The 11,822-nt window shown below is 34.1% G+C and overlaps 1 protein-coding gene across 2 annotated transcripts in view; it reads left to right on the top strand.

The window, feature by feature from the left end:
- Window positions 1-7,511: 7,511 nt before the first annotated feature.
- Window positions 7,512-11,822, top strand: part of LOC135123729 (uncharacterized) — a 251,917-nt gene continuing 247,606 nt past the window's right edge. For both annotated transcript variants that reach the window (XR_010279701.1, XM_064048594.1), the window contains exon 1: window positions 7,512-7,778. The gene's annotated coding sequence lies outside the window, so the exon portion shown is untranslated. The remainder of the gene's footprint in view (window positions 7,779-11,822) is intronic.

Raw genomic sequence — 11,822 nt, 5'->3', positions numbered from 1 at the left:
CATGTGATTAATATTAATTCGTGTCCAGTCAAGTTATTGGTTAAAATTCAAACGTGAAATTATTCAGCTACATTGTGGGCCATTATTACACATACATTTCCCCAAACAAAACACATAAACAAAAACATGGCAGACAATCTGCAGGTCCAAAATGGCGTTGGACGAATTCGTCATTCCAAATAATAGGCGTCGGAGATATGCGATGCAAAAATACGATGAATCCTGTGGCGTTGTATAAACGATGGGCTAAATAAAAGGAATAAAAAAGGCACGTCCCCCCCATGACCCACAATGTTGTTAATTTGTTCAATAGATTCAGTTAAAACATGTGCTCGTTTAAAAGAAAGAAAATGGACGCCTCAAAATGGCTGCTGCCTGAACAAAGAATTGTGAAAATAACAACTCGTTTGCCGCCATCCAAAATACAGATTTCACAAATGTAGCTAAATAAAGCATGGCCCGAAATAAAAATCACTTCCTGTAAAGCCCTACTGCGATGGATTTTAAATGAAAGATAAAAAAAACGAGATTAGTGGAAAAAAGCGCACGCGTCGATGTGTCACGAGGTCAGAAGCATCGTCGGGGCTTGAAACTCGCCGCGAAACAGGACCCAGTCGAAAACGTGTTCAAAACATACCTCTCCTAAGATGCGAAGATTTCGACACGGCTTACCGCCAAAAAGGAACACAAAACCTCGTCGTAAGAACGATGAGAAATCAGGAACACCCAATGGTTCAACGGGGGCTGCTAGGTTTTCCAATGGAACGGATCAACACTGGAAACGCAAAACAACAGCAAAAGGCACAGAATAACTCACAGATAAAAATACAACCTGTTGCTCGAAGCGCTCGAAGGAAGTCGACCGTTTGTTCGAAGCGGTCAGAGAGAAGTGACCCATTTTTCAAGACAATATCACCCTCGCTTTGCGCACGTCTGTTTCTTTGGGGTGGTTGGTTGCCAACCTCTCCTTCTTCTCACTAACCGTTTCTTGTGCGAGCGGAATTCGTTTGAAATTTAAAAATTCGAATTGGATCCTTACAATACCTTTAACATATATATTTTTATTATGTCTGTACGATACATTCATAAAAGCATGTCCACTATTTATATATTTTTATCAACTACACATCAACAGATTCCAATGCATTTAAAAATAAGAATCATCACAATCCCAGTAATGTAGGCAATCACCCAGACAAGCTTAGCGTGTTAGGGGTTGGCAAAAGTCACTCTTTTAGCCGTAATCTGTGCTTTTAGGTTGGTAGTTTAGGAGTTTGGAATTTTCCGCAGGTAGATTTTAAAAGGTCTCTTGACTTAATTTATTGGTAATTTCATCAAAGGACAATTGTTTGAACAAAATTAAGTCGCATTTGAAACCACGATCCCCCTCAACCAGTTACTGTAAGATCAGTTTATTAACGATTTCCTAATCTGAGAAATGTTGTGAAACGTAGAACAGTTTTCGATCCCGTCAACATGTATCATTTAATTTCACTGTTTATAAAATCCATGGAGGTAGAATGTGGGGAGGGAAGGTAATTTGAAAAGGTGCTTGGTACCGCGCTTTTGTCTGGGATCATAAATGCTCTTCCAGCTCCTTTGAGAAATGGATTGTTCCAGTGGCGTACTGGAAAGCGTATGCCGGCTACTGGGTACAAAACACAAAAATTATTTAATAAAATAGAATAAATATTAGAGCGGTTTAACTTCGGTTTCTCTCTCTTCACTGAACTTTTCGTTCTCTAGCTCTTCACTTCTTGAAGATGCCCCTTACAAAAGTGGGCGGAATGTCGAAACCTTCCTTAAATTTTACATGGTTTAAACCCTAAAAACGGTTGCAAAAAAGGTATTTGAGTTTTTATGTTGTAATAATAATAATAAATATGTTTTATTTTATACTGTACTTGTGCAAATTGTAAGAGGTTTTTACTACCTATGAACTGATTTTAAACCAAACGGCACCGAGAACAATCATCATTGTCGTAAAAATCAAAGTTGTCCTTGTGAATCTTGGATTTTATGATTTCACACCATGCTAATCAAGATTTATTAAATATTTGACTGGACACGATGTCTTTGTCCAGTTTTATAGTTTCATCGTTTGGATTTGTTAATTTTAACAAAAAGCACATTTAGCCACTAAAAATCTTCATATTAAAGTTAATTAACCCTAATTTGGTGTAAACACAAATACTTTTATGACACCCCAAATAGAGTGGTAACAAACTAGTAAACAACTTTGCAAAAACAACTTCTTTGGAGGGGTCTTCACTTATAAAAGACCAAAAGATCCATTAAAGGCCAGAGTCCTCTAACCAGTTGCCAGTTCAGTGTGTGTTGTTACACAAGGGGTAAGTATATATTGATAATTGATATCTCTAAAAATGTGCATGGTTTCATAAAATGTTTAAATTTTTGTTTTTTGTTAATATTTTTAAAGTTCCATTTAATTTTGATAATAAATCACCCTTTGTATTCTCGATTGGATAACGTCTTGAATTTTATAATTTTTAAAGATTAATTTGCCTTGAAATTATTGGTTAAACAGTGATGTTGTTTGATGAACACTGACCACGCAACTACTATAATGTTTCTTACCAATTTTGAATTATGTTACCAATTTTGAGTTTTGTTATGTTTTTGTTCTGTTTTAGATTTTTTTAATTTTTGTTTTTTATGCTTTCAAAGATTTGGTTTTATAGTTACGTTTTCTTGAATTTATCTAAAAGTGATTTAATACTGAAGTTCATTTCTGTTAATTATATTTGCATGTTAAATTACACTACAATTTATTGTTATACCAAATTATTTTATTGTAAACTAAATCTCTTTTGTAAATAGTCATTCCCAAATTAAATATAATTACTCAATTACATAAGTAAAATGCATATAGTTGAAGTATTCCTTTTGTCCAATCACTAGAATGGGTTAATATCATCAATTCATCACGAACCAACCTACGAACAAAAATAATATTTTCACTATATGTCGGACACAAGGACCACGACAAGAGTTTCATATCTGAGAAACCAATAAGTTAAATTTAAAAATCTCCCAAGGCCGTCAAAAAATTCTACCCAAAATGTGTAAAATGTGATGAGCTTTCACTTATGATTTATCATTGCTTTCATATTTTTTTGATTTGCGTAAACAAGTGGCTTAAAAAAATTAATGAATGAGTCAGTTTATTTTATTTGGGCAATTCCACCGTTACTTAGGCTAAAATCGTACGGGATTGTGCAAAGTTTTTTTATTTTAAACTGTCCTCATAAGTGTTTTCACACTTTCATTTTTTAACGTAATCGTCGAGATTTTTTTCTCGTTTTTCTTAATAATTTGATATGACTAAAGTCATATTTAATTTAGTCAAAATTTAATTAAAAATGAAAACTTTGAACCTGCCTTCTCTGGAATTGATAAATTTTCTCCATTTTCTATGGAATTGTGAATTATCATACAAAAACAGTTATATTTATAAAAAAATTAATTTTCGTGTATTCAAAAACCGAGAAGAAGTTTAATTTTGATTATGTTTGAAAAGAGAAAAAATTGCGTTACGGACACGATATCATCGTTACTTACACCTTGTCATCGTTTCTTACGCGAACTTGTGAATATAAGCTCCCCCGGAAGTAAGAAAAATTGCAAATTTGTGTTTTAAACAAAAGAAAAAGTTGGTCGAAGGTTGTTTAGACAGAACTTGCCTCGCCCATGAAGTACAATGAAACATTTCCAGCATTTTCGAGAATTATAAAATTTGATTTTGCAAATTTTATTTTTTTATGAAAACCTCTGTAAGTTAAAATAAACAAATGTATGTAATGTTAAAAAATTGGTCTAAAGAGTTTAGACAGTACTTCCCTCGCTGTCGGAAACTTGACGACTGCATGCCTATTGTGTTTTTTTTCTCATTACATTTTTGTAGTGGGAATTTAAAAAAAAATTGCGATGACGTCATCAACATTTTTGCAAGGACACGTATATCAGTTGGGATAGATGTAGTGTAATACTAAGAATAAAATTATTATATTCTCAAATTTTCGGGAAAATGAATTGGGTCGTTTGAATATTGATTTGTAATAATCAATAAAATAACGAAACAATTTACTCACGTATACCTACGTATCAGAGGCAACTGAAAATCGTGTATGTATAAACATTGTTAATTTAAGATGACAGGCGTAACAGCATACGTGAGAGCCAAACACAGAAACTGTAAACAAAACGACCGTCGGTTTTATTGCTTCGACTTCCGCTTATTATATAAAACATTGGGTTTTATTTTAATTCTTGACGGTGAAATTCACAATTGGTTGATTATAAACATGTCTATTTCACATTCGCGGAATCAAGTGAACGCATAAAACAAATGCAGGTCTGTAATGTTAAAGTCGATGTAAATAAGCGTGCTACCCTTATGTTTCAACCGAGTTTTTCCTTTAACAAATTTTGTGTCTACCAAATTGGGTTGGTTGGGGTGTAATACTAATAATAAGTGTTGCCTTTAATTTAATCAATAAAATAAATTGACTTCATTAATTTTTTTGAACCACCTCTTAAGAAAATCTAAAAAATATGAATGGAATGATAAATCACAAGTACAAACTCATCATATTTTTTGCATTTTAGATAGGATTTATTCAGCAAAATTTAAGGGTGACGTCATCAATTTTTTTAGGAGGGATGAACAAATACATTTTGAACAAAAGTTTACCATGCTTATAATAACTTTAAAATATTCCCAAGATTTCAAAGCATTCGGTTTTGTAATTCCTGATTAAATCGATAAAATAAATTCACGCCTTCATTAATTTTTTTGAGTCACCCTGCATATGTAAATCCAAAAATATGAATGGAATGATAAATCACAAGTACAGACTCATCATATTTTGTACATTTTAGATACGATTTATTCGGAAAACTTTTGAGCTGACGTCATCAGTTTTTTGTAGAAGATAACCAAATATATTTTAACTAAAAATTTATTATGCTCTTTTTAACCTTAAAACATCTGCAAGATTTCAAAGCATTCGGTTTTGTAGTTCCTGATTAAATCAATAAAATATATTTACGCATTCATTAATTTTTTTGAGTCACCCTGTATATGCAAATCCAAAAAATATTAATGGAGTGATAGTTCACAAGTACAGACTCATCATATTTTGTACATTTTAGATATGATTTATTCCACAAACTTTTGAGCTGACGTCATCAAGTTTTTGGAGGGGATAAGCAAATATTTTTTGACTAAAGATTTATGATGCTCTTTATAGCCTTAAAACATCTGCAACATTTCAAAGCATTCTGGTTAGCAGATTAAAAATTAAATTTCAAAATGTTGTTTTATAATTTTGATTTTTTTTCCAAAAATCTGGACGTTTCGGGTGAAAAGTCGATTCAGAGTTGTAAACTACATGTGTAGGACTATGTTATTTTATACAATTGAAAACCCATTTACTATGTACAATTTTGAAGTGACGTCATCGCTTTAGTGGTGGGGATGATTCGACAAATTTTGGTTAGCGTTTTACCATCTACATGATATTCTTAATATAAGTACAAAATTTCACAACAATCGGTCGAGTACTTTCGGAGATTATCTGTCTAATAAAAATCCGTGACAACAGACGGACAGACGGACAGACGGACAGACGGACAGACGAACGGACAGACGGACAGACGGACAGACGGACAGACGGACAGACGGACAGACAGACGGAAATGGGAGACCTATTTCTTCGTCTTCTAGGGGTCATGAAAGATCGAGAAAACGTAAAAGTAGAGAGTCGGCCGACGGACTCGATTACAATACTTCCTTTGCTTACGCTCGGGAAGTAAAAAGTAAAAGGATCAAGTGCTAAAAGAAAAAATATACAAACTTACCGAATTTAGGTACAATTTATTTACTTGATGACATTACCATCATTTGAAATTTCCATTTGTTTGTTTTCATTTTGGCTTTTCTCGATTTTCTCCTTTTTATTTTCATTGTATCTTAACTTTTTTTAACGCAATGTCTGTTTTCTTTGTGCAGCTTATGTTTGCCCTATATTCCTGCTGATATTTTCGCTTGGTTGAATTTAGGTATTTTGAGTCTCTTTAATTTTTATCGGTGTTTTCTTACTCTTTCCGTGGATGCTAAAGACACAGCAAAATCAAATTATTGGTAGATTAACGGCTATCAAGACTAATTATTTAATTTCAATGCTAAGCCACCGAGATAAAATTATCTCATTTCGCGTAAGTAACGATGCGACTTTTAATAATAATCACAAGGCAATTTCAATAAAAGTAGAATAAAAATAGAGCGCGAGAACGAGAAAAAGAGACAATGTAACCTGATTTGCAATTATTGTTAATATTTCCGAATAACATGAAAATTAGTCACTTATCGTTACTTACACCAATTATCACATATATTAGAAAAAAGAAGTGTAATATTTTTTTAAAGCTGATGTTGGGATAAGTATTGATTGTACATTATTGTCAATAAAGCTGTACTCTTTACGACCGTGCTTTATATTGTAAGTAAATCGAGATATTTACTTTGTTTCTAGCAATGTTAAAGAAGTCTATCATTTCGTTGAACAATTTTATTATTCCTCAATAACAAGAAATTTTTACTGCGGGTATTATGGTATTGTAAAAGCAAATATATGCCAGTAAAATTTAAAGTTTTCAGAAGTAGAAGTAATTTCAGCACGAAAGGGTACAGAGGCGGGGCTTAAGTTGCGAGACTTGTAGTCGGACTAGCAGTGGCGTAACATCGATGTATTGAGAAGGGAGGCGCAGCTTCCGCTGAGTTATATTTCTTTCAAAAACAATGAAAAATAGAGCAATTTCTACAATAGAATACAGAATCATTTAATAAAAATAAATAAACAATAGGGATTATAGCATGAGTAAAAAATTTCACGAACCCCGCATTATAAACCAGTATCATACGCTATTTTATAGTCGACCAGTCTTAAATCAACAGTTAAATCTTTAGATAAAAGGGGGGGTAAAACCCTGAGAATTAGCAACAGTTAAATTCATTTTCTATAATGTCAACGCTAATAAAATATTTAGAAAATTGATATTTTTATTAACACAAATAATATTTTGATATTTCAAAGTCGAAATATTCATCGCCGCTGCCACTGCTCTCACGATATTTGTAAGGACAAACCACGGCTGTAGAATATAAGGTTGGTACACTAAGGGAAATTTGGTGGAATAAAATTTGGGTGTCCTAGGCGGTTTTGGCGCGCTTTAGATCATTTCGCCATCTGTGAATTACGATTACACACTAACATCTTTATGAATGAAATTTTCCACTACTGCAATGGCAAATTGACAACTGACAGGCTGCCAAAACTGTCATTCTACTTCTAAAGTCGCGATCTTTTCTATAGAACCACTCCCTAGTGTAAATTTTCAAAATTTGTTTGGTGTAAGTGACCTTGACGGGTTTCTGGGGGAAAACATATGTGTCAAAAATTTGACAGGTTAGATGGCCCCATTGTTGTAGTGTACCGGTTCAAATTAAATTTAAGCGCCAGAAAGAATGACATTTTTAATTGTAATGTAGATTTGCGTTTTTCTTGAAGAGAGGTGGGGAAGCTTTGGCGCGTCTGGAGGAGCAGATTGTTTCAAGTAGTCGTTGCGTGCGGATGCAAATGCCCAGTGTTAAAGTCACATGTGTTTGAGATTTGTACGTTTCATTTATTTGTAAAATATGACCGAAGGGCCAATATTGTCAATAGATTAGAGGGACACCATTGTTACTCCTAGGTGCAAGTATAGTTTAATGTAATTTTTAATTGATAATTCGCCGATCTCACTTGTCGCGACGACGACGGCGTCGGGCAATTCTGCAATTTCGGCAGATTGCGTCATCATGGATTGCGTCATGGTTGTTTAGACTGGCGTTGGCTGGGCAGCTGGCTGGTTTTCCCGGATCGCGCTCGGACTTGTTAAAAGCGATAAAATTGTTATTAAATTTCACGGAGTCGCTGGGAATTATACATTTTATTTTCTTGCGTGACGATAAAAAAAAAACAATGTTATGTCAGGAATGTTTAAATGCAACATTTTATAACATTTTAAATTATGAAATATCTCAGGAAATGGATGGTTCTTCTTAGATTATTATTTCAATTTAAATAGATTCCCGTCTGGAATTCTAACATAGTTTTTGGCAGTATTCAAGATGTAAAATTTTAAAGATTAAGTCGCTTTGGAAATAATCAGCGAAATAAATGTCGTCGTGGATTCGAAAGGGCAAATGGGATTTTATGCTAATTTTGTGTGATGTTTTATGTGTTTTATGATTCCAAATTTGGAACATTTATTACTAAAAGTACCTCTCAGAGCGATGTACAAACAAATCAAATGATATTTTATGTTTTGACCATATTGAACATGTGTTTATGTATTTATGTGTTGGGGAATTCGATTCACGATGTACAGGGTCATCAAAATTGATTGAGAGAGTTGGTACCCCCTGTTTTTGTCGTGAAGTTTGTCAACCTTATGACAGATTTGTTTAAGGTTATATGGCAATGAATTCAGTGGCGTGACAAAAATTAGAAACTTCAAATCTGACAACTAATGTTTTTACCAAAAAAAAAGTCGAAAAAAGACGCCACTGAGTTTTGAAATTTGAAACTTGAAACTTCAAATCTGACAGCTAATATTTTTATACAACTTAATAAACCAAATTATTCAAGTTCAGGTTTACCAACTCTCTCAATCAATTTTGATGACTCTGTACTCTTGTTTCATTAATTTTGTTCAATTGAATTCGGTTGGCTACTTCAGCCCATGTCAAGACTGACCAATTTCTCCTGTCATTCATATGACTGTTTATTCGCAATACCGGGATGCCGCCAACACGGGATATGCGGAGGGTGTCTTGCTGGTAAAGGAAACTTTAGTGGTGGGAGCCAGTGTCGTGTGTCCCGCGGTGGATGGAGTAAAGTTACGGGATAATACTTGCCGCCGCTGCCTCAGGCGCCGGCGAACACAGCATAGAGATAGTGTGACGTTTGGGGTGGCACAGTGGCTTGGTTGTACGTAGCTGTGGTAGTGCAAAGAAATAGTTCGATGACAGTTAAATCGTTTAAATAATCAAAATCTGCCAACATAATAATTTGGGTATTGGTTTCCATTTCCCTTAGATGTGAATTTGCAAACTAGAGCACTTAGCACTTACTATCAAAATGTGCGAGGTATTAATTCAAAATTGTCTAATATTTTGGTAAATTCCTTGGAGCTATTAGAATTTGATTTACTTGTCTTAACTGAAACCTGGCTTAATCCAAACGTTAGCAATGGTGAATTCTTAGACTTGAACACTTTCGATGTTATTCGGAAAGATCGGGACTTCTCTGCAACCTCAAGTACGCGAGGTGGTGGTATATTAATTGCATTTAAAAAACATTTACAGGTATCGATTATTGCGCTTGAACTATTTAGTCAAAACTTTAATGATTTGAAACATATAGATATCTTAGCTATCAAGCTTAGAGTGGGATATCAGTATATCCATATTATCGTATTATACATACCACCTTCAACGACACTCAATGATTACACAGTTTTATTTGAGTCTCTGTTATTAATTAATATTTTGTATGATTCGAAAATCATAATTCTAGGAGATTTTAATATACCCGAATTCTATAATTGTGCAACAGGTATAACAAATCCATCAAATTTATTCACCACCTGTAAAGACTTTTCAAATTTTCTTGGTTTAACACAAAATAATGGCATAAGGAACAGTAATGGTCGCCTTTTAGATTTGGTTTTTTCCAATATTAAAATCCAGATTACTCACTCATCAGACTTATTGACTTCTGAAGATCGTCATCACCCAGCACTAAATATTACTATCGATATCCGCAGGAAGCAAATACCTTGTTTGCTGGCTAAAAGTAATAATGAATTTAATTTTAGGAAAGCAAACTTTCTTCATTTGTATGAAAATATGTGTTCTGCTGACTTTTCTCATATATATTGTGTATCTGAAGTTAACCATGCTGTGCGGTCTTTATATGACACTTTGTATTGCATTTTCAATTCCTGGGTACCACTAAAAAAATCGCAGCGTGGATGCTATCCGAAATGGTTTGACAGTGACATAATATACATTCTACGTGAAAAACATAAGGCCTGGACTCGATATAAAAGAAATCAGAGTAATGACAATTATAGCGCTTTTAAATCATTGAGGAGTAGAACAAAGATATTATTGAAAAATGCTTACAGTGTGTACTTAAAAAAAATGACTTCAGAGATTAGGACGGATCCAAAGAAATTCTGGGCCTTTATAAAAAACAAAAAAATGCAGTCGGGTATTCCTTCTACTATGTATTATGAAAATGTTGAGCTATCCTCTCCACAGGACATTGTCAATGGATTTTCGAAACATTTCAGACAATCGCTGTCTGTAAAGTCAAATCAGTCAAATTCATTTGAATTTATTCTGGACAATATTAACACCTTTGACATTAAACAAATAACTGAAAGTGAGGTATATAACGCGTTAAGACAACTGAAGCCTACAGTGACAGCAGGTCCGGATGCTGTTCCTTCTTTTCTGGTTAAGGATTGTGCTGCTATTTTGTCCAAGCCATTGTCTGTGATCTACAATTTAATAATAAAGCAGTCAATATTTCCGACTATCGGGAAAGAATCACGAATTGTCCCAATTCACAAATCAGGCAGGAGACAGGAAATCACTAACTATCGACCCATTACATTGATAAATAATTTTGCCAAGGTTTTTGAGATTGTCCTGCATTCCCGTATGTACTCACATGTTGCTAACTACCTATCTCCGCGGCAGCACGGTTTTGTTAAGGGCAGATCGACAGTTACAAATTTGTTCTTAAAAACACAGTTTCTAGCAGATCGTCTTGATAGGGGAGGACAGGTCGACTGTGTTTATGTCGATTTTTCAAAGGCGTTCGACCGTATTAGTCATGAGTTGTTGCTGCATAAGATGATGAGTTTTGGTTTTTCCAAATCACTAATTCTTCTTTTCGATTCATATCTCTCAGATAGGTACCAATATGTATTTTACAACGGTCATTCATCTGACAGGTTTATTCAAATGTCGGGTGTTCCACAGGGTTCGGTTTTGGGTCCTTTGTTTTTTAACATATATGTTAACGACATAGTAAAACAGGTCAATATAGAATGCCTATTATATGCGGATGACCTGAAGATATTTCTTGAAATTAAATCTCCTGACGATTGCCATGTTCTTCAGCGGAATTTAGATTTAATAAATGAGTGGTCCATCACCAACCAAATGCCGTTGAGCAAGGATAAATGTTGTATTAAAACGTACTCCAGAAAGTTATCCCTAATTAGTTTCAATTATAGTTTGCAAGGAGTTGATTTAAAACGACCTGAATTCATTCGAGATCTTGGAGTTACATTTGACTCAAAACTTAGTTTTGTTGAACACATCAAGATAATAGAGGACTCAGCTAACAAATGTCTGGGATTTGTCATCCGCAACACCAAAGAATTTCAAGAAGTTCACATAGTGAAATTGTTGTATTTTGCTTATGTCCGCTCCCGACTTGAGTACTGTTCTGTGGTTTGGAGTCCTATTTATCAGGCTCATATCAGCACACTAGAGAGAATTCAGCGCCGTGCTTTAAAATATATGCTGTATATAATTGACGGCTTATATCCTCTTAGAGGAGTGCCGAATCAAACTCTGTATGAACGTCTCAATGTCAAGAGCTTATTGTCTAGAAGAAGCAATGCCTACATTATAATGTTGCATAATATAATTAGTTACACAATTAAATGTGAAG

This window comes from Zophobas morio, unplaced genomic scaffold (assembly GCF_036711695.1).
Source record: "Zophobas morio isolate AGI-343-1 ecotype UQ-CSIRO unplaced genomic scaffold, CSIRO_AGI_Zmor_V1 ptg000006l, whole genome shotgun sequence".
NCBI lineage: Eukaryota > Metazoa > Arthropoda > Insecta > Coleoptera > Tenebrionidae > Zophobas > Zophobas morio.
This window is presented reverse-complemented; position numbering and strand designations above follow the sequence as displayed.